At 40.4% G+C, this 23,132-nt stretch overlaps 1 pseudogene; it reads left to right on the top strand.

Annotated features, from left to right (window-relative positions):
- Nucleotides 1-11,581: 11,581 nt before the first annotated feature.
- On the top strand, nt 11,582-14,876 carry LOC104429053 (annotated as a pseudogene).
- The last annotated feature ends 8,256 nt before the right edge of the window (nt 14,877-23,132 follow it).

Genomic DNA, 23,132 nt, shown 5'->3' with positions numbered 1-23,132 from the left:
TTAGGCCATTAATCTGAATTTCGTCTTATATCTTACTTGATCGATGAAGTAAGTAAGGCGTTCCTTGAGCTCGAGATCTATCCACTCGATGTTGAGCTCCATGCAATTAAAAGAGAAATTAAGAGAATAAAGTTGATTGTACGACGAATAAAGCTAGGTACATTAAATTTTAAAATGATGGGACCGGTCTCCATTATTTGAATGTCTGCTTATGTCTACGTTTAATCACATCACTTTAACACAATTTATATATCAATCTTGCACAACTAACATCGAAAATTATTCCTCGTCACATTTAGTTGGTTTACAATGGTCGTGCATTGATGATGAATGTCTCAATCGCTGCACGCAAATTTTATTTCTTTCAATGTGATCAAAGGTAGATAAAAGTGGACATTCAAATAAAAGAAACCTGTCCCATTGTTTTAAAATTTAATGTACCCAGTTTTATCCGCCATGCAACAATTATATATCAATCCTGCACATCAAACATCGAAGATTATTGCTCGTTGTCTTTAGTTGGTTTACAACAATCATGCATTGATGATGGATGTCTCAACTGCTCTACGCATATTCTAATTTTTTTTCCATATTTTTGTCAAAATAAGCTTAGGCTGTACGTGGCTTCAGGAGGGACTTTCGGTATTCATTGTCTTTTGAGTGAAAACTGCAGTGTTTTGGTAAATTTTTTGTGGATCAATTCGACTGAAAGCTACCATTGGCTAAGCCTAGAGCCCGAGGCAACTCCTCCTTGTTTTGGCTTTGCAGTGTTCTCGAATTTTTTTTTAGGGTCAGCAGATAACATTTTCAAATTCCTATTTCCTATCTTTCCCTCGTTTCTACTGTTCTCGTCTCTCTCAACACCAGTCACTTTGAATTCCGGTCGACGTGAGCCCAAAGTCAATGGTCATCGAGAGATGGTTGACAATTGCTGAGATTCGAGTTTGCGGGATTTGGGTTCATCTTCTCCCTCGTTGTTCATCTTCTTCCTATCTAAGTCCCGATTCGGTCATGATGGGAGAATAGTAATAATTCGAACAATATCGAATCAACGCAGCAGAATAAAATAATCTCCCATCTTGTGTAAACCTAATAGGAATTGATATAATAGAGTAAAATAAATACCAAGCACGCGAACACAAGACGATTTTTTTTACGTGGAAAACCTCCTCGATGTGAGAAGATAAAAAAACCACGAGACCGGAGTCCATCCGAAATTCTTCACTATCAACAAAATTGTTCTTCTCTAACAAATACTAAAGATACATAGCCGCAAAGATCTCAAGAACATAATTCTTGGCAATACACATAAACTTCACAAGAGATCAAGGATAAATCTGACCAAAAACGCAGGTTTTGATCAATCCATGAAAAACCTTATGTATGGAGCTTCAAACGAAAATCAAACCGTTCAAATTTGATAAATTTGCGTCACAAACATGCTGACAAAATTTCAGCTCAATCAGACCACAAATCGACCTCCGACACCAGCTTAATGTAAATTAGATATTGCTCCAAACCCCAGATTTGATGCTTTCTCTTTTTCTCTTGTTACTGTTTCCTCTTTTTCTTTTCTTTTTTTGCGGCTACCTCTTTATATAGATAATGAGAAGCCTTATTTCCTCATATAACTTATCATATGGGCTCAAGCCTTTTTTTTTTTTTTTTTTTGCAACTCATTGGCCTCCTCCACATAGAAGTGAACCCAGCTAACAAATCTCCCCCTCACGACAATGTGGAGGGATTCACCATCCGTGCTATCAATCGGCAATGTTCAAGCTTCTCTCTTGGTAGAGTCTTCGTCATCATATAAGAGCCATTATGATCCATATGAATTTTCTCAAGTTCCAATAACTTTTCATCTAGAACATCCCTTATCCAATTATATCTAACATCAATATGTTTCGATCTAGAATGAAAAGATGAATCTTACCAAGATGTGCACTTTGATTATCACAAAATAGCACATACCTCTTTTGCTTGAACCCAAGTTCTTCTAAGAACTTCTTCATCCATAACATCTCTTTACTAGCTTCAGTTGCTGCAATAAATTCAGCTTCGGTTGTAGAAAGTGCAACACACTTCTACAATCTTGACTTCCATGACATGGCTCCACCCGCAAAAGAAATCAAATAACCAGAAGAAGATTTACGAGTATCAATATCTCCTGCCAAGTCCGAATCTATGTATCCAACTAACTCAAGTTTCCCGGTCCCAAAACTAAGTTTCAAATTTGAAGTTCCCCGAAGATACCTCATAATCCACTTCACTGCATTCCAGTGATCTCTGCCTGAATTTGACAAATAACGACTAACAATGCCAACTGCGTGTGCCAAGTATGGGCATGTACATACCATTGCATACATCAAGCTTCCTACAGCTGAGGCATATGGAACAATTTCCATATCTTTCTTCTCTTTATCAGTCGTAGGACTTTGCTTCATATTTAACTTAAAGTGGGCAACAAGAGGAGTACTAACTACTTTAGCATTGTCAATGTAACATTTCTTAATGATCTTCTCGATATATTTCTCTTGCGACAAAAATAACTTCTTAGCATCTCTGTCTTGGGTAATTCTAATGCCAAGAATCTGCTTCGCCGAGCCCAAGTCTTTCATGGCAAAAGACTTGCTCAACTGTTTCTTCAATAACTCAATTCTTGAAATATTCCTGCCAATAATCAGCACATCATCAATATAAAGCAAGAGAATAATAAAGTCATCATCAAAAAAATTTTGGACAAACACACAGTTATCCGAGAAAGTCTTCTTATAGCCCCATTCTGTCATAACTGACGCAAACTTTTTGTACCACTATCTCGGTGCTTGTTTTAGGCCATAGAGACTTTTCTTCAATTTGCACACATAATCCTCTTTCCCTTTCACTTTAAAACCCTCAGGTTATTCCATGTATATCTCTTCTCCCAAGTCACCATGTAAGAAAGCTGTTTTAACATCCATTTGCTCAATTTCCAAATCTAGGCTAGCTGCCAAGCCTAGTACCACACGGATAGAAGACATTTTCACTATCGGAAAAAATATATCATCAAAATCAATGCCCTTTCTCTGACCGAATCCCTTAACAACCAATCTAGCTTTGTACCGTGGTTGTAAAGTATGTTCATATTGCTTCAACCTATATACCCACTTGTTCTTCAAAGCTCTTTTACCTTTAAGTAACTTCACCAACTCGAAAGTATGATTATCATAAAGTGACTGCATCTCATCTCGCATAGCATCAAACCAATTGCTTTTGTACTCATCTTCTATTGCTACTGCATAGCACTCTGGTTCACCTGCATCAATCAATAATACATACTCATCTTCAGAATACTTGGTGGAAGGTCATTGGTTTCTAACGGATCTCCGGACTGGAACATCCAATGGAACATCTAATTAAGCCTCTGGTTCAAGAATATTATTATATGTTTCAACATGTTCAGGAACATGTGCGTTATTTGGAACATTAACTTCCTGCTCCTCTTCATCAACCTGTGTAGAAATATTTGTAAGAGGAACTGGATCCAAATCAACCAAATTATCACTAACCTATGGTGCTGAAATCATCTCTGCTTTCTCAATATCCTCTATTGTTTGATCTTCTATAAACACAACGTCTCTGCTTCTTACAATTTTCTTTTCAAGCGGATCATAAAATTTGTAGCCAAGCATATCCTGTCCATAACCAATAAATATGCACTGTCATGTTTTCAAATCAAGTTTAGACCTCTCATCTTTGGGAATATGCACAAATACTTTGCATCCAAAGACACGCCAATAATTATAAGAAACATCTTTGCTTGTCCAAACTTTGTTAGGAACATCAAACTCTAAAGGAACGCATGGAGTAAGATTTAATACATGCACAACTGTACTTAAAGCCTCACCCTAAAATGATCCAAGTAGCTTTGATTGTGAAAGTAAGCATCTTACCCTTTCAACCAGTGTTCTGTTCATTCTCTCAGCTAAGCCATTTAACTAAGGCGTCTTGGGAGGTGTCTTTTGATGTCGAATACCTTGTTGTCTGCAATATTCATCAAAAGGTCCAATATACTCTCTCTCGTTATCAGTTCTGATGCATTTCAATTTCTTTCCAGTTTGTCTCTCAACTAAAGCCTGAAATTACTTAAAAGCATCTCATACTTGATCTTTAGTTTTCAAGGTATGAATCCAAATTTTCCTTGAAAAATCATCTATGAAGGTAACAAAGTAAGAGAGCCACCAAGTGATTTTGTTTTCATAGGACCGCAAACATCAGAATGCACTAATTCCAGTATACCTGAATTTCTTGAAGGAGGGGAGCTTTTAAATGCAACTATGTTCTATTTTCCTGCTAAACAGTGAGCATACTTTTTTAGCACTGAACTTTTCAATCCTGAGAGGAGCTTCTTCTTGGCCAATATTGACAAACATTTTTCACTGATGTGACTGAGCCTCTTATGCCATAATTCAGCTGCATCTTTGTTGTCTACTGCATTAATTTTGTCTGTGGACAACTTTGCCTGCATAATGTACAACGAAAAATATTTTCACCTCTAGCCACAACAAGAGAACCTTTGGTGAGCTTCCATTGACCATTACTGAAGGTACTGCAATACCCCTCATCATCTAACTTGCCTGCATAAATCAAATTCAAGCGGATATCAGGTATATGTTTAACATTATTCAATACTAACCTTGTGCCATTGCTGGTTTTTAGGCACACATCACCGATGCCTAGAGCTTGAGCTATTTCATTGTTTCCCATCTTCACAGATCTGAAGTCATATGGCCTGTATGATGTAAAGAAATCTCTACGAGATGTAGCATGAACGAATGCACCACTATCAATTACCCAACTGGTCTCATGAGATACAAAATTCACCACATCATCATCAAAAATAGTGAGAAAGTCCTCTTAAAGTGCAGCGACACGATTGTCATCACTCTCATTATCACTTTTCTTCTCTTTACCTTTCTCCTTTTGTTTCTCCCTTTTTAATTGGCGACAAAACCTCTGAATATGTCCCTTCTGATGACAATAATGGCACTCAACATTAGCAAATTTATTATACTTACCTCTGCTTTTGTCTCAACTTTTATCTCTATTTCTCGGACCTCGAGACTCACTTCTTCCCTTTTTCTCAACAACCAAGGCATCAGAATGTGAAGAGGACGATCCTTGTGTCTTCCTTCTTATCTCTTCATTCAAAATACTACTCTTGGCCAAATCCATGGTAATTGTACCATCTAGGGTAGAATCAGATAAAGATATTCGAAACGTCTCCCAGGAGCTCGGCAAAGTACCAAGCAACCATAGTGCTTGTATCTCATCATCAAACTTGATTCCCATCGTAGCCAACTGATTTATAATTCCTTAAAAAGAATTTAAATGATCAGTCAAACGAGTATCATCTTGATATCTCAAAGCCATCATCTATTTTATCAAAAATAACTTATTATTCCCAATCATTCGAGCATATAACTGTTCGAGCTTATCCCATAAACTGCATGCATGTGTTTTCTCAATAATATAGTTCAAAACATTATCATCTACCCACTGCCTAATATAACCGCACACTTGACGATGAAATATAGACCATTCAACATCAGTTTTATTCTCCGGTTTCTCCTCGGCAAATACGGACAAATAAAAATCTTTCACATATAAAAGATCTTCCATCTTTCCTTTCCAAATATGATAATTCGAACCATTCAGTGTAACCATTCTACTCGTATTCGTTTCCATTGTTTAACACAAGGTAGAAAAATCAAGCAATAAGCTGATGCTCTGATACCACTCTGATGGGGGAATAGTAATAATTCGAACAATATCAAATTAACGCAGCAGAATAAAATAATCTCCCCTCTTATGTAAACCTAATAGAAATCGATATAGTAAAGTAAAATAAATACCAAGCACGCGAACACAAGATGTATTTTTTTACATGGAAAACCTCCTCGATGTGAGGAGATCAAAAACCACGGGACCGAAGTCCACCCGAAATTCTTCACTATCAACAAAATTGTTCTTCTCTAGCAAATACTAGAGGTATATAGCAGCAAAGATCTCAAGAACATAATTCTTGGCAATACACATAAACTTCACAAGAGATCAAGGATAAATCTGACCAAAAACATAGGTTTTGATCAATCCACGAAAAACCTTATGTGTGGAGCTTCAAACGAAAATCAAACCGTTTAGATTCGATAAAATTGCGTCACAAACATGCTAACAAAATTTCAGCTCAATCGGACCACAAATCAGCCTCCGACGCCCAGCTTGATGTAAATCGAGATATTGCTTCAAACCCCAGATTTTCTACTTTCTCTTTTTCTCTTGTTACTGTTTCCTTTTCTTTCTTTTTTTTTTGCGGCTACCTTTTTATATAGATAATGAGAAACCTTATTTCCTCATATAACTTATCATATGGGCTCAAGCCTTTTTTGTTTTTGGGCTTGCAACTCATTGGGCCTCCTTTCCACATAGGAGTGAACCCAGCTAACAGGTTGCTGGTTTGACCGTTCACTTAACGGTTGTGCTCGGCTCGCCAATGGTTCCCAGCAGTTGACGAGCGTGGCTGAGGGTCGCCAAGGGTCTGGGTTCGAGCGTTTGGGTCATCGATCGTGGGTCATGGTTGCCAAGCATATGGGTTCGCAAGGGTCTAAGTTGCTGAGGTCGTCTAACCCTCAGTGTTGTGGCTTCTTCGATAGCTCAATTGTTGTATGATGCCGATCCGGCTATTAAGAATAGCAAGAACAGAAGCTCCTCAACTGATACTATTACTGATACCAGGAAGAACAGGGGAAGCGAGATATACAAGAGCAATAAAGAGAAAACATATGAAGAAGAGGAAGTAGAGTATGTACATGCTACTGAGAAGAATGAGAAGAGAACCTGTTTTGAACACTCTGTATAGTGCTGCAAGTCTTGACTAATCTCAGCAGTTAGTCTAGTGTAATTCAGTTCTGGAAGTTATTTCGTTTTTGCTTCAGTTAGTTAGTTTCTTTGCTTATGAAGTTTGGCAAACTCTGTTAAATCGGTTCACACAAAAATCAGTAGCTAAGGAGTTCGAGTTAAGAGGAAAACTGCAGGCTTGCCAGAAACGTGAACAAACATTATCAACATACCTCAGGGAGTACAAGTCAATATGTGATCAATTGAATGCCATAGGAAAACCAGTTGATGAAATCACAAAACTATTTGGAGTTCTGGAAGGCTTGGGATCTGAGTATGAAAGTTTTAAAACTACAATCTATTGCTTGAAGCCCCAACCAGAATATGATGAAGTAATCTCACACTTAGAGAGATTCGAAGCCAGGTTACAGAATTATTCTTTAAATCAGTTCAGTCCTAACCTAGCTTACTATGGCCAGAGGAAAACTGGAGCTATACATAAAGAAGAGGCTGACAGAGAATATATACAACAGAACGCTATTCTTAGAGGGTCAAGAGTAAATAATCGTGGAGGAAGAGATTATGGAAGAGGAAGAACATATAATGCCAGATACAGGAACTTTGGTTATCCTGGAAGAAACATGAGTTACAGAAATAATAACTCAAACTATGAACAAGAAAATCAGCAGTTCAAGCAATTCAATACCACCTCGGCTTGGGTCTGTTCAAGGATTTAGACCATACAATGTATCAAGCACAAAGGTATTACGATGCAGGTCATATCTTGCACCAAATTCAACTCTTCACAAAAAGGTACAAGTGGAGAAACCAGCAGAACACACTCAACTTGAGTGTCAAATCTGTAAGAGGCCTGGTCATGATGCCTTACATTGTTGGTATCGGTTTGATAACTCCTATCAAGCTGAAGAGATACCAACAGCACTAGCAGCACTACATATCGAGGAGGCAAATGATCAAGAATGGTATCCAGACACTGGAGCAACAGCCCATATTACCTCTAATGCTGGTATACTTCATAGTCTTTCTAAAAATAACAATGCGATCAAAGTGATGATAGGCAATGGTCGTGTTTACTGTCAAATACATTGGTAATGCAACACGAACACCGCAATTACTGCCTTGCCTCTAAATGATGTCTTTGATTGTTCCGAGATTAAGAAAATCTTCTATCGGTGTCAAAATTCTTGATGATTACCCCTGTTCCTTTATTTTTGACAAAACTGGTGTGTACATCAAGGACAGCACAACCAACACAACCATGAAGCTAGGAAGGAAGGTTAGAGGGCTGTACAGAGTAGACCCTCATGCTATAGAAGTCTATTTCACACAATGACAAAGAATTGTTGCAGAGAGTATCTGGCATCAACGACTGGCTCATACAAATCAGAATATCTTGAAGCATTTGAGGAATCAAAATCTAATTCAGTATAACAAAGAACCACAGTCTGTATGTAGAAGTTGCCAAATAGCTAAGAGTACTGCTCTACCTTTTCCATTATCAAATTCTACAGCTACAAAACCTCTAGAACAAATTCACTATGATATCTGGGGACCTTCTCCAGTTAAATCTTTTCAGAGTTTCAAGTACTATGTCATTTTTGTTGACAATTTCTCTCGGTTCAGTTGGATATACCCATTAAAGTGAAGTCGATTTCTATAGTATTTTCTCATGTTTCAAAAGTTAGTAGAAAATCAGCATAACTGTAAAATCAAGACCTTCCAGTGTGATGGTGGAGGAGAGTTTATTAGCCAAAAATTCAGAACTCACTTACAGAACTGTGGCATTCAACAGCATATCTCCTATCCATATACACCTTAGCAGAATGGGATACCTGAAAGGAAGCATCGACATATAGTTGAACTTGGTCTGGCTATGCTATACCATGCAAAAATTCCATTAAAATTTTGGGTAGATGCATTTGTAACAGCCAACTATATTGTTAACATTCTTCCTACTCAAAAATTACAGATGCAGTCTCCCTTGACAAATTATATCAACATAAACCAAGATATGACCATCTCGGAACCTTTATTTGTGCTTGCTATCCCTGTCTTCGACCATATGCAGAATAAGCTTGATCCACGGTCACTAACCTGTGTCTTCCTTGGATACAGTGATCACTATAAGGGATATCGATGCCTTCTCCCTACTACTGGTCATGTCTACATTAGTCGACATGTAGTGTTTGATGAAAATTTTTTCCCATTCTCTCAGAAATTAGCAACGGTTTATCCTTCCTACACACACTTGTATAAATTATGGACAGAAGAAGAGCAGTTCCTAGCTTCCTCCACTACAAATCACATAAAACATTCAACTTCTCAGTATACAGATTGGGAACAAGAAGCCACAGCTAATCAAACAAATGGAGTAATCTCACCTGAATGCACAGAACAAGCAGTTTTTGTCTCTCCAGCTGAATTTCCTATGGATCAAGTATCCACCACTACTCAGGATAGTCCACAACAAGTTGAAGTACCTATTCCCATAACTGAGACAACAGATGAACCAGATATGGAACAACACACTTCAAATAATCAGACAGATTCACAAGGTACATTACCTACTCACCCTATGTAGACTAGGTCTAAGTCTGGCATTATCAAGACCAATCCTCGGTATGCATGTCTTGCTATATATGAAGTACCTACTGAACCAAAAACAATCAAATCAGCCTTAGCACATAAAGGCTGGTATAAGGCAATGACAGAAGAGATGGATGCACTTTATCGAACAAAACTTGGGAATTAATTCCTCGGCTGGTCAAATGAATGTCATTAGCTGTAAGTGGGTATTTAAAACAAAGCTTGCAGCTGATGGTAGCCTTGATAGACTTAAGGCTCGACTGGTTGCTAAAGGATTTCATCAAGAAGAGGGCATTGACTTTACAGAAACATTTAGTCCAGTCATCAAACATGCTACAATTCGTATAGTTCTATCTGTAGCCATGATGAAACAATGGCCAATCCATCAACTAGATGTCAAAAATGCATTCTTACATGGTACATTGAATGAGATTGTTTACATGGAACAGCCTCCTGGTTTTCAAGATCCCAAGAAACCTCATCATGTATGTCTACTCAGGAAGTCTCTCTATGGACTTCGACAAGCTCCTCGAGCCTGGTTTGACAAGTTCAGCAACTTTCTACTTGAATATGGGTTCTTTTGCAGCTCAACTGACCCATCCTTGTTCATCTATCATAATGATACAGACACTATTCTTCTACTACTATATGTTGATGACATTATCTTGACTGGAAGCTCCTCTCACTTACTTTCCAACCTCATCCATTCTCTAAGTCTTCAATTCTGTATGAAAGATCTTGGCCCTCTACACTACTTTCTTGGCATTGAAGTCAAAAATACTTCTGATCACCTATTTCTTTGCCAGACTAAATATGCCAGAGATCTTCTTACTCGAGCTCATATGCTTGAGTGCAAACCAATTACTACTCCTATATCACTAAAACCAATTGTTCTGATAAATGGCTCTGCTCCACTATCCAATCATGCCGAGTATCGAAGCTTAGTGGGTGGCCTTGATATCGACTTTAACAAGACACGACATTGCATATGCCACAAATCAAGCGTGTGTCGAAATTACGAAACCCATTGTTGCAGACTTACATAAACTCAAGAGAGTTTTAAGATATGTCAAAGGCACTATAAGTCTTGGAGTCTTTATTCACTCTCGAAGCTCTCTCCATCCGTATGGGTTCTCGGATGCGGATTGGGCAGGATGTGTTGAAACAAGAAGATCAACAACAGGTTTTGTACATACCTTGGCTCCAATCTCATATCTTGGGCAGCAAAGAAACAATCCACAGTCAGTCGATCCTCTACAGAAGCTGAGTATCGTGCTCTTGCTTCTACATCTGCTGAACTTACCTAGATCAGCTTTGTCCTACGTGATATAGGATGCTCATTGACTCGTCCAACACAGCTCTTTTGTGACAATAAATCAGCCATTTCTCTCACTATCAATCCTATCCTACATGCTCGCACCAAACACATTGAGATAGACTTTCATTTTGTTAGGGAAAAAGTCTCATCAGGGTCACTACAAGTGAAATATGTTCCAAGTAACTATCAACTTGCTGATATATTCACAAAACCTCTCTCTCGTATTACACATTATCAGCTACGAATCAAATTAGGAATCGGGTTCTCACCCATTCCCAATTTGAGGGGGGCTGTTAAGAACATCAAGAACAGAAGCTCCTCAACTGATACTATTACTGATACCAGGAAGAACAGGGGAAGCGAGATATACAAGAGCAATAAAGAGAAAACATATGAAGAAGAGGAAGTAGAGTATGTACATGCTACGAGAAGAATGAGAAGAGAACCTGTTTCGAACACTCTGTATAGTGCTGCAAGTCTTGACTAATCTCAGCAGTTAGTCTAGTGTAATTCAGTTCTGGAAGTTAGTTTCTTTTTCTTCAACTGATTCAATACCTGTAAAAACAGATTTCAGAGATAATCCTTGTGTATAAAAGGCTAACTCTCGATTGAATGTAATCAAGGAAAACAGAATAGAAAGAAGTCTTTCATCTCAAGATCTCTCTACGGATTCTTCATCCCAATTTCTTCTTTGCGCATAAACTTCTTCAAGCACTGTTGTTTTTTTCTCGCCATCCCAACCGTACTGAAGATTCCCTCCTTTTCGATCTTCACGCAGGCATGGGGTCCCCGGAGAACGGCTCCGATGAGCCCCTGACACCGGGAGGGCGCCTGTTCCTGCAGAAGGAGATGAACCTGGTGATCTACAGCGCCATCGGCATGAAGCAACCCCTCGACGTTGAGGCCCTCAAGTCGGCGATCCAGAGCTCCCCCATGTTTACGCACCCCAGGTTCTGCAGCCTCATGGTGCGAGACTCCGCAAGCCAAGAGCACTGGAGGAGGACCCGCGTGGACATTGACCACCATGTGGTCCTGGTCCACGGCCCCATCGCCGAAGGCCTCTCTGATGAGGCGGCTGTCAATGAGTACCTCGCCAACCTGTCCATTGACTCGCTGGGGCTCCTGGGCGACGACAAGCCCCTGTGGGACGTCCACCTCCTGATGGCCCACCGGTGCGTGGTGTTCCAGGTCCACCACGCACTCCTCGCTGATGTCAATGTTCCTGGCGTCGTGCCGGCAGGTGGACGACCCTGAGGTGCTGCCAATGATCATTCCTCCGTCATCGGCTAAGAGGAGGAGGGGTGGCGGTGGCGAGTGGTGGAAGGCAGTAGTGAGGGTGTTGGGGGTGGTGTGGTTCACGTTGGTCTTCGTGGTGGAGTTCGTGCTACAGAGCATGTGGGTGGGCGATCGGAGGACGCCAGTGAGCGGTGGCGCAGGGGTGGAACTCTAGCCGAGGAAGCTGGCCACGGTGAAGTTTTTGCTGGAGGACATGAAAGTGGTCAAGTCGGCGCAAATGCAGTCAGTTCCAAAGTTTTACATGTTTATCGCCCAAAAAGAATAATAGCACCACATATTCAATACTTTTCTAAGGATATGTGCATAAAAAGTCCTAAAACTTATCGCAAAAGTGCAATTAAGTCCTAAAATTTTATAAAAAAAAAACAAAAATATATAATCAAGTCCTAAAACTTGTTAAATTGTTATAGTCGAGTTCTTCTTTTAACTTATTTTATTTAGATTAACGGAAAATCTGACGTGACTTTTTAATATTTTCTCTCTTCTATGTGGCAATGATGTGACTTAAATTATAATTTATTTAACCAAAATGTTAATTAAGTAAAATAAAGAATTATTTCAAAAAAAGGAAAAAAATTTAAGTTATAGGTAAGGGCCCTTGCCATTGCTGGCCCCGAAATAAGAAAAGGAAAGAAAAATTATGTTATTGGAGGGCGGTAGGCCCTCGCGCCCCTGCCCATTGGCCCTTTCCAACGATGGGGTGGCTGGCGGCCAGGGCCTCTGCCCTTGCCTTGGCTCTTTTATTAGTGCTTTTTTATAAATATTTTTTATTTAATTTAATTAAACTTATGACTAAAAATTAGTATTAAATCCAAAACGACATTGTTTGAACCTAGTATTCTATGTCTTTGCCATGTCATCGCCACATAAAAGAGAAAAAATACTTGAAAAACCACGTCATTATTTTCCGTTAGTTTAGGACGAAGTTAATAAAAGACTCAATTATACTAATTTGAAGAATTTTAAGACTTGATTGCACTTTTTGTAAGTATTAGGATTCAATTGCACATTTGTGATAAATTTTAAGATTTTTAGTAAACATATCCCCTTTTCTAATATGTTCAATCTTTACTTTATGCACAATCCTTTTTTTTTTCAATGTGATCCCTATTAATATTTTTGTTCAAATTAAAATTTTCATTAAAAAAAAAAGTATGACGGGCCAATAAATCGTAGTTAAATGATGTAATGGAGACATGGCATGTTTATAATTTTTTTAGTAACACAAAACAATCATATTTAAAAGGATTAATACTACGAAGAACTCCAAACGAATACAATTACGACAAATTTACCAAAAACCAATTTTTTGGCTAAAAACACCCCCAAACTATGATAAATCTATCCAAACTAATTTTTTAACTACTAAAAACTTTAAATTGATATATTTGTGACAAATGTACCCTGCATTAGTTTCTGTTAAATTGGATTCACACCACAAAAAAACCAAACTAGTACACCTATGACAAATTGAAGTAAATCCCAAGCATTGTTGGCAATTCCAAGGGCCGGTGGGATTGCTTGAATGACCCAGGGTTGGCTGATTCTGGCGAGTGCACGACTCTCTCAGCTGGGATTTCTTGTATTTCATGATTACAAATGCATTTTGATGTACTCAGCTTCCAGATGATGAATCTCATTCATTGCTGCATATTTTGATGTATTCAACTTCCAGATGATGAATCTCATTTATTGCTGCAAATGCAGACCATTAACGATGTTCTCTTTGGGATCATATCAGCCGGCTTCTTCAAATACTTGGACCACCGATGTCCCAACGGTAAAAAAGGAATAGCATTTCCGATGATTCACTCCATTTTTGTCAATTCAAGGGCGATGAATCTCGACTGACTAAAATGCTCATTTGCCTTTGTCAGCTGTGCGGGAAGGGACTCGACTAACGGGAGTGGCAGCTGTTAACTTGCGAGAACAACCAGGATTGCAGGCGAGTCTCAATTTTTTTTTTTTTTTTTTTTTTTTTTTTTTTGGCCTTTTAACTGAAGTTGATTAAATTGAAGTGTGGTGTTGGTAGTAACCAGGAACTAACCAATTTGATGGAAGGCGACCCGGGACTGCGGTGGGGCAACAAGTTCGGGATTCTCCTCCTCCCCGTTCGCTACCACAGAAGCTGCGGTGACCCTCTCGAACACGTGAGAAAAGCTAAGTCGATGATTGACCGGAAGAAGAAATCCCCGGAGGCTCACTTCTCCTACAAAATCGGGGATGTGGCCACGACTTATCTAGGAGCACGTGTAAGGATAAGTTCGCGCTTCTGCAATTCAAAAAACAGAACGACAATATGCTGACTAACGCGCAATCTATACTTGTTTTTGCTGATGCAGGCCTCGAGCCTGCTCAACTACAGGATCTTCTGCAACACCACGTTCAACATCTCGAACATGTTCGGCCTGCACGAGGAGATCGCAGTCGTGGGCAACCCCATCACGTACATTAGGGCGAACACCTCTGGTTTTCCCCACGTAAGGCTTCAAAATACTCGCGCCTCATCGTCTCTCTTTTCCTTCTATTTCTGCGGTATCTGGAATGAAATCTTTATCAGGACTGATGTGGGGTGTTTGAGATGCGGTATATGCAGGCACTCACGATGCACATGGTGAGCTATGCGGGGAGGGCGGACATGCAGATTCTGGTGGCCAAGGACATCATCCCCGACCCTGATTTCCTGGCCAAGTGCTTTGAGGATGCTTTGCTCGAAATGAAAACCGCAGCTTCTACTGCCTTGAAGATATAAACAGTGAAACATTCCTGCGATGTTAGGAGGGAAAATCTGTATTGTACTCTTTATGCATGTGTGAAAAATTGATCCCACTTATATGATGTCCTCTTGGGACAAATAGAGCATTTTAGGCCATCAATCAGAATTTCATCTTATGTCTTACTTGATCAATGAAATAAGTTAGGTATTCCTCGAGTTCAGGATCTACCCACTCGATATTGGGCTCTACGCGATTGAATAAGGCAATGAAGAGAACTGACTCAATTGTCTAGCAAATAAAGCTAGGTTCATTAATATTAATTTGATGGGACAAGCTTTTGTTATTTGAATGTCCACTTATGTCTATATTTGATCACATCACATTAACATACATTTATATATTGATCTTGCATACCTAACATAAAAAATTATTACCTATTGTTTTTTTTTGTTACAATAGTCGTGCATTGACGATAGATGCCTCAATCGCTCCACGAATATTTTAATTTCTTTTCCATATTTTTAACAAAACAAGGTTCGACTGCGTGTGGCTTCGGAAGGGACTTTAGGTCTTCAATGTCTTTCCAGCGAAAATTGTAGTGTTTTGGTAACAAATTTATGGATCACTTTGACTCAAAGCTAGCATTGGCTAAGCTTAGAGTCCAAGGCAACTCGTCCTTTCTTTGGCTTCTCGGTGTTCTCGATAATTTTCTTTTGACCGACAAAAAGTGTTCTCGAAAATTTCTCTTAGGATCGATAGATAATATTTCAAATTCCAATCTTTCCCTCATTTCTAGTGTTCTTCGTCTCTCTCAATACTAGTCACTCCGGATTCCGGTCAACATGAGCCCAAAGTCAAAGGTTATCGAGAGATGGTCTATGATCGGGAGATGTTCTTCGTTTGCGGGATTTGGATTCATCTTCTCCTATCTAAGGCTCTATTTATTTCGAGAAAATGTGACATTTCGAAAAATATTTTCCAAAAAGTCATTTTCAAGAAAATGTAATTACTTTTTGGTGTTCGGTATTTTGCGCTGTTTAGTAAGGAAAATTTTTTATCTCATGCAGTCATTTTCAATATTTTTTATTATTTTATTTTTTAAAATATAATTTAATTATTTTTATATTTAAAAATTGATTTTTAAACTATTTTATATTCTTATTCTTATTTTCTTTTTTCTTTTCTTTTCTTGTCGCGACCTACCCTCGGGGGAAGGGAACAGGTTTAGGGGTATTGCCTAAAGGACGGGCCTAAGGCCCATGATTAGGCGCGGCTTCTCCCAAGCCCATACCCCGCGTGACATTGGGATATTTTCTATGAATTTTGCACAAAAGGAGTCGCCACTAGCCTATTGGGGTTGGCTAGAAACCAAGTGAGGTATGGGAGTATACCTCACTTCCTACGCAACGAGAGAATCTAGGTTCGGGGACTTGATTACACTAATTAACCAATTAGTGCCCTTTCGTACCTAATCTTGTTCATTTTAACAAAATGATTTTTGACAGGCAGTTTGGATTAATTTTATACTTATCCACTAACATACGAGGTGATCATGCGGGTGCGCAATCATTAAAGTAATAATCATAACTATCAAGATCCTAATTGCCATAAAATTAAACACATGCAATCAAATATAATTAGATATGCAAATTAAACATACAACGTAATCAAAATACGAGCACATAAAGGTCTAATTACGCTAAAATGGCAATACATGGCAAGTCCTAATCAAACCCCATCATTTTTGGATTTTCGAAATTTTTAATTTTTTAATTAATTTTTTAATTTTTAAAGAAAAATAACTAATTTCTAATTTTTAAATATTTTTGGATTTTCGAAATTTCTTTTAAATTTTTTAATATTTTTAAATTAATTTTTTTAATTTTTTTAAAGAAAAATAACTAATTTCTAATTTTTAAATAGTTTTTGGATTTTCGAAATTGTTTTAAATTTTTTAAATTTTTTAAAAAGAAAAATTACTAATTTCTAATTTTTAAATATTTATTATTATTTTTTATTTTCGAAATTTTTTTAGTTTTTTTAAATTAATTTTTTTGATTTTTAAAGAAAATATTTTTAAAATTTTAAATTAATTCTTTATTTTAAAAGGTGAACCGGGTCGGGTCCGGTTCGACCCGACCCGTCAACGCGGATCGGATCCGGTCTCGACCAGGACCGGGTTCGGTCCAAATGGGGGCGGCCGAACCGGGCCCGACTAGCCTTGGTCGGGCCTTTCTTGATTCGGATTGGGCCCAACGAGCGGGCCTAATCTAGTCCAATCTCTTTTATTTAAAAAAATGAAGCCCACAACTCCCTAAACCCACAAGCTCTTAAATCCCTAAGCCCGCAAGCAAAAACAAACCAAGCCCAAACCAAGCCCAAATCGTTTAAAAAAAGAAAAACCTACCTGTTTCGCGACCTGCACCCGATTCATGCGACCCGGCTCGTGGCCGAAGTCCTAGGGCTCCTTGGCGGCGCGACGACGCAAAGAACGGACTTGACGGCGCGCGCGGCGGGTGACAGCGGCGGAGACGTGGTGGGCGATGGCGAGCCGTGCGGGGCTCACAAATTCTGCAGGTGGAGGCGCGGCGGGTAGGGGCGGAGTAGGGGCGGAGACGCGGCGGTCCTCGCGGTTTGCGAGGCAAAGCGCGGCGAGTCACGGGCCGGCGCGGTCTAGCGAAGGCAACGAGCGCGAGGTCGGCGGTGCCGGTTCGGATGGGCGTCGGGTTGAGGCGAAGCTACGGCGGCGTCACGGCTCTAGGCGGCAACAACGGCACGGACGGGATCGCGGGCAGTAGTGGCTCAGGGTCAGCGTTCCGACGCGGCAGAGCGGGTGGTGACGGCAAGAACGGCACGAACGACGACAAATGCGAGTCTTCTTCCCCCGGAGCTCGCTCTCCTCTCTCTGCTCTCTTTTGTGCCTCTCCCTCCGGTACTCTTCTGCTCGATTGGCGTCGGGAGCTGCGGTGACGGGTACTATGGGTCGACGCTTGGAGGGCAGCGGCGCGGCAGCTTCGGGCTATAGGCGTCGCAGGGGGTAGTGGTGGCACGGTGAGGGCTGCCACCACGACTCCTCCTCCCCTATGTTTCTTTCTCTCGTTTTTTTTTTCTCTGCGTTTTTTTTGTGCTCGGTTCCCTCCGTTCTTCTCTCTGCCGAGCTCCCTTTTGTCGATCCTTCGGCTCGCGCGCGCGTGCGAATCGGGTCTGACCTCTCTTCCCCTTCCAATGCTCCCCTGCCCCGCGAGATGATGCTGTCTCCTCCGGCCTCGCCCAACTTTCGGCTTCGCCATTTCCCTAAGCGAACAGGTTGCTTTACCTTTGGTTCCCCGTGCGTAAGTGACCGAGGGAGAAGACAACGAGGTGGGCCGGGCCGAGAGGAAAAAAAGGGTTGGGCTGCGCGAAGGGGAAGAAAAGAAAAAGAAAAAGTAAATGGGAGGGTTGGGCTTAAGCCCACGCAGAAAAAAAAAAAATAAAAGAAAAAGGGGTCGGGTCGGGCCAAGGCCGGATCCGGCCCGACCCGACCTCACAACTTTTTTTTTAAAGGAAAGTAATAGTTGAAATTTTTTTGATTTTGACTTTTTTTTATATTTGATTTTGATTTTGAATTATTTTTTTATTATTTTTATACTATTTGAAAGATAAAAAATAGGTGTCAATGTTGCCCCTCTTTGAATGTAGCCTCGGAGAGGTTGCAATCAAAGACAGATGACACCTAAATTATTTTTTACAATAGAAAGACCCTAGGTGCATATGCATGTATTAGGTCGACGAAAAGAACTCATAACTATGGAAATGCGTCTTGTCAATAAGGTGAAGAAAGACTTCGGGCTGCAGAAGCCCATCGAGTCATAAGAAGTGAGGAATACTCCAGGATACAAGGCTCTCCGGGTCATGAGAAGGGTGGAAGACTCCAGGATACAAAGCTCTCCGGGTCATAATAAGTGAGGAAGACACCAGGATACAAGGCTCTCCGGGTCATAAGAAGGGTGGAAGACTCCAGGATACAAAACTCTCAGGGTCATAAGAAGTGAGGAAGACTCCAGGATACAAGGCTCTCCGGGTCATAAGAAGTGAGGAAGACTCAGGATACAAGGCTCTCCGAGTCATAAGAAGTGAGGAAGACTCCGGGATACAAAGCTCTCGGGTCATGAGAAGTGAGGAAGACTCTAGGATACAAAGCTCTCGGGTCATGAGAAGTGAGGAAGACTCTAGGATACAAAGTTCTCCGGGTCATGAGAAGTGAGGAAGACTCCAGGATACAAAGCTCTCCGGGTCATAAGAAGTGAGGAAGACTCCAGGATACAAAGCTCTCCGGATCATAAGAAGTGAGGAAGACTCCAGGATACAAGGCTCTCCGGGTAATAAGAAGTGAGGAAGACTCCAGGATACAAGGCTCTCCGGGCTCTCCGGGTCATAAGAAGTGAGGAAGACTCCAGGATACAAGGCTCTCGGGTCATGAGAAGTGAGGAAGACTCCAGGATACAAAGCTCTTCGGGTCATAAGAAGTGAGGAAGACTAAAGTCTCATCGTGTAAAAACGAGTTTTGACCGAGTATGATAGTCTCACTGTGTACGAACGGGTTTCGACTGGGAGGCGGACAAGCGTTGTTTACGGATGAACCCACCAATCTTGGAAATGACATGGTTTAAGGTTAACCATAAACCTTTGGAGATGACATGGTTTAAGGCTGATCATGAACCTTTGGTTTTTAGGGAAGCACCCACTAACCCCTTAGAAAACCGCATGGCTTCACCGATGAATCCTATCAACTCAACTTGAGCAAATGTCATTAGAGAGGCCATCAAGAGATGTATTGGCAATATTGTAACATTAATTGAACAAAATAATCAAACTAAGTCCGATTGCTTTAGAAAAACATTCGATGTCCATTAGCATCATGTGGCACAAAACTGTCATCTTGCTCGTGGATATATCATTAATCATCAAATTTTCTAGGAGGCATGTTCTCATCAGAACGGCTACAACTCGAGAAAAAGGTTCATTAAGCATGCCAAACTAGAGCTTCTTAGTCAGAAAGGGTTTCTCACGCACTCACAATAAAATGGTTACTTGATCCCATCCATTAGTGTGGGAGATAATTGGTTACTGAAGGTATCTCACATAACCTACGTCGAAGGCTTCCGGAAACATTCGCAATGAGCACAATCCCGATCGATCAAAAAGGACTTTTGAAAGGACTGCAATACGGGCTCGGTTAGGGCTCGCACAAATGAATTGTTGCTTTGAGACCAATAAATGAACATTTGTCATTATCTTCATTAGGTTTATAAGTCGAGAGCTTAGAAGATAAGACAAGATAGAATTACTTCCACTCCTTCAGCAGTAGCTTCTTGGTGGTATTCTCATTTTCACTCAAATTATCCCAATCGAAGAGGCTTTGGAAAAGGGTTATAATGTCGACTCGGGAAAGGCTCGAAAGGCTTAAAACTTTCAATAGGGTCTTTAAGAGTCGGTGATCATCATGGCATCATGACCAGGTCACTTGATCTTTCCAAATCATTTGGCTTTTGAAATATAACGCATCTCGAAAGTCCCTTGATTAAGTATATTTGCATGGGAGCTTTGCTTCTTTCTTTAATTTCCTTTGCACTCGCGATGGTTTTTTTTTTTTTTTTTTCGCTAGTTTGTCGAACTTTTCGCTTTTTGAACTTCTGGAGCTCTTATGATTTTCGAGATACTTTTCACATTGTTCTTGTAATTGTCAATTGTTTTTGATCAATTCTTATGCTTTGCCCCAGTGAAGGGAGATGATCACCACTCGGGGTTTAGAAATGAATAATCAGACCCAAATTGGTTAAAGCAATGGGTATCAATGTTTGGGTGGAGAATGAAATGCTCTTCTTCATATTGGGATGAGTCAAGATCTAATGAGAATTCCTTTGAAGCTATCACCAGAAGATTGATGCAAGTGAAAGTAATAGGATCTTTCCCAATCATTCGCTTTACAACACGACTGCAACCTCCTATGCTATCCCAATGTCGGGTCGTCCTCGACAGGGGTATTTTGGAGGATCATCTCTATTTGGCCCGAAGGGCTAGCAATATATCAGCTTGGCGTTTGGGATTGATGAAGGAAATGCCTTTATCATTTCGATCTTCACGCTCAATGCGAATGGATCCTCCGTCCTAAGAGAAGGTTGTTTTTCACTCAACTCTTGAAAGTGTTCGAAGGATGTGTTTGGAAATGACTTACCTTTCTTCATCCTAAGCACTCCTTGTTTGGCATGATTAATGTTTCAACATTTTATCCGAATAAAATCATTCTTACGAGCTCCCTCTTCGAGAATTACCGACATGAAGCATACATAGTGGTACCAGAAAAAAATAAGTGGTAGGAATGACGCTATGCCCCGGGTTTTTTTTTTTTAAGAAAAGAGATATTCAACCATTTGTGTGGAGACTTGATGGGTCTTTTGAATCGACTTTTCCCTCATCGAACGGTAAGGTGCCCGAAACACAAATAGATATGCGTGTATGTGATATATGTATGATATCTATGATGCTATGCATGATGCCATGTGACTCGATTGCGCATGAAGTGGTTCTTCGACCTTGATTTCAATCATGGAAAGTATTTTTGACCGCATCCGAGTTTACGGGTCTAGGCAATTCGGTGCCATCCATTTCAACTAAAATCATAGCACCACCAGGCAGAATCTTTTTAATGACATACGGCTCTTCATAGTTCGGGGTGAATTTGCCACGAGTGCAGTATAATCGGAAGCACTTTCCTCAGCACCAGGTCATTGACTTCAAAGTATCTAGGACGCACCCTTCGATTGAAGGCTTTTGCAACTCGTCTCACGATAGCATTGACCATGACACACAGCTTGCAATCTTTTCTCATCAATCAAGTTTAAGCTTGCTCATGCCTCTGTTGCATCCACTCGGTCTCATCGAGCATAGATTGGGAAAGGACCCTTAGAGAAGGGACCTCAACTTCAACAGTAAGACGCCTCCATCCCATACACGAGTGAAAGGGAGTTGCCTGTGGAGGTGCGGATAGAAGTTCGATACGCCATTAACGCGAAAGGAGCCTATCGTGCCAATCCTGATAATTTTCAGCAGTCTTTGACAGGATTTTCTTTATGTTCTTGTTTGCCACCTCCACTGCTCCATTCATCTGAGGACGGTACGGTGACGAGTTCAAATGCTTAATTCGAAACTCGCTAAGCAAACCATCCACAACTTTGTTGTTCAAATTAGTGCCATTGTCGGTAATGATCGCCTCAGGCACCCGTAACAGTGACAATATCGCGACGAATGAACTTCGCCACATTCGGGCATTAACATTAACATATGAATTGGCCTCAATCCACTTGGTAAAATAGTCTATTGCTACCAAAATAAATCGGTGTCCATTTGAAGCTTTGGGGTTAATGGGCCCGATCACGTCAATTCCCCACATTGAAAAAGGCCGGGTGAGACATTTGGTGAAGTTCGTTTGGAGGGGCATTTATCCTATCTCCATAAATCTGGCACTGGTGACACTGTTGTACATGCTGAATGCAGTCGGACTCCATGGTTAGCCAATAATAACCGAGTCGCATGACCTTTCTCACCAAGAAGTGTCCATTCATATGGGGGCCACACTCCCCTTCATGTATCTCCTTCATCAGATGGTCAGCTTCTTTAGCGTCGACACACCTTAGCAATGTCGAGTCGAAGGACCTTTTGTAGAGGACATCTCCACTGGCGAAGAATTTCGATGCTAACTTTATTAAATTTTTTCTATCTGCTGCTTCACTTCCTTCGGGAAATTCACCACTCTGCAGATACTTCAAGATGTCATGATACCAAGGCTGTCCGTCCGGTTCTTCTTCAATCGTCATGCAATAGGCGGGGATTTCAATTCTTAATGGTTCAATGTCCAAGCCTCCAACTACTTGTAACATTGAAGACAAGGTGGCTAGGGCATCAGCAAACTGATTTTGAGACCTTAGCAAGTATTCAAATTCTATTTCTTGGAATTCTTCCGTCAACTTCCCCAGGAACTCATGATACGGAATCAATTTAGAATCCGTGTTCGCCATTCGCCTTTAGTCCGTAAGATGATAAGGGTTGAATCACCATAAACTTGCATCTTTCAGATCTTCATGTCAATAGCAGCTTGAGGCCGAGAATGCACGCTTCATATTCGGCAATATTATTCGTGCAAGAGAACGTCAATTTAGCGGCAACAGGGTAGTGCTGACCATCTGGGGAGATAAGAACCGCCCCGGTACCCGACCCAACTAAATTAACCGCACCATCGAAGTACATCGTCCATTTGTCACTTGATACAAGTAAAATTTGTT

The sequence above is a fragment of the Eucalyptus grandis genome, chromosome 9, assembly GCF_016545825.1.
Source record: "Eucalyptus grandis isolate ANBG69807.140 chromosome 9, ASM1654582v1, whole genome shotgun sequence".
In the NCBI taxonomy this organism is placed as follows: Eukaryota; Viridiplantae; Streptophyta; class Magnoliopsida; order Myrtales; family Myrtaceae; genus Eucalyptus; species Eucalyptus grandis.
This window is presented reverse-complemented; position numbering and strand designations above follow the sequence as displayed.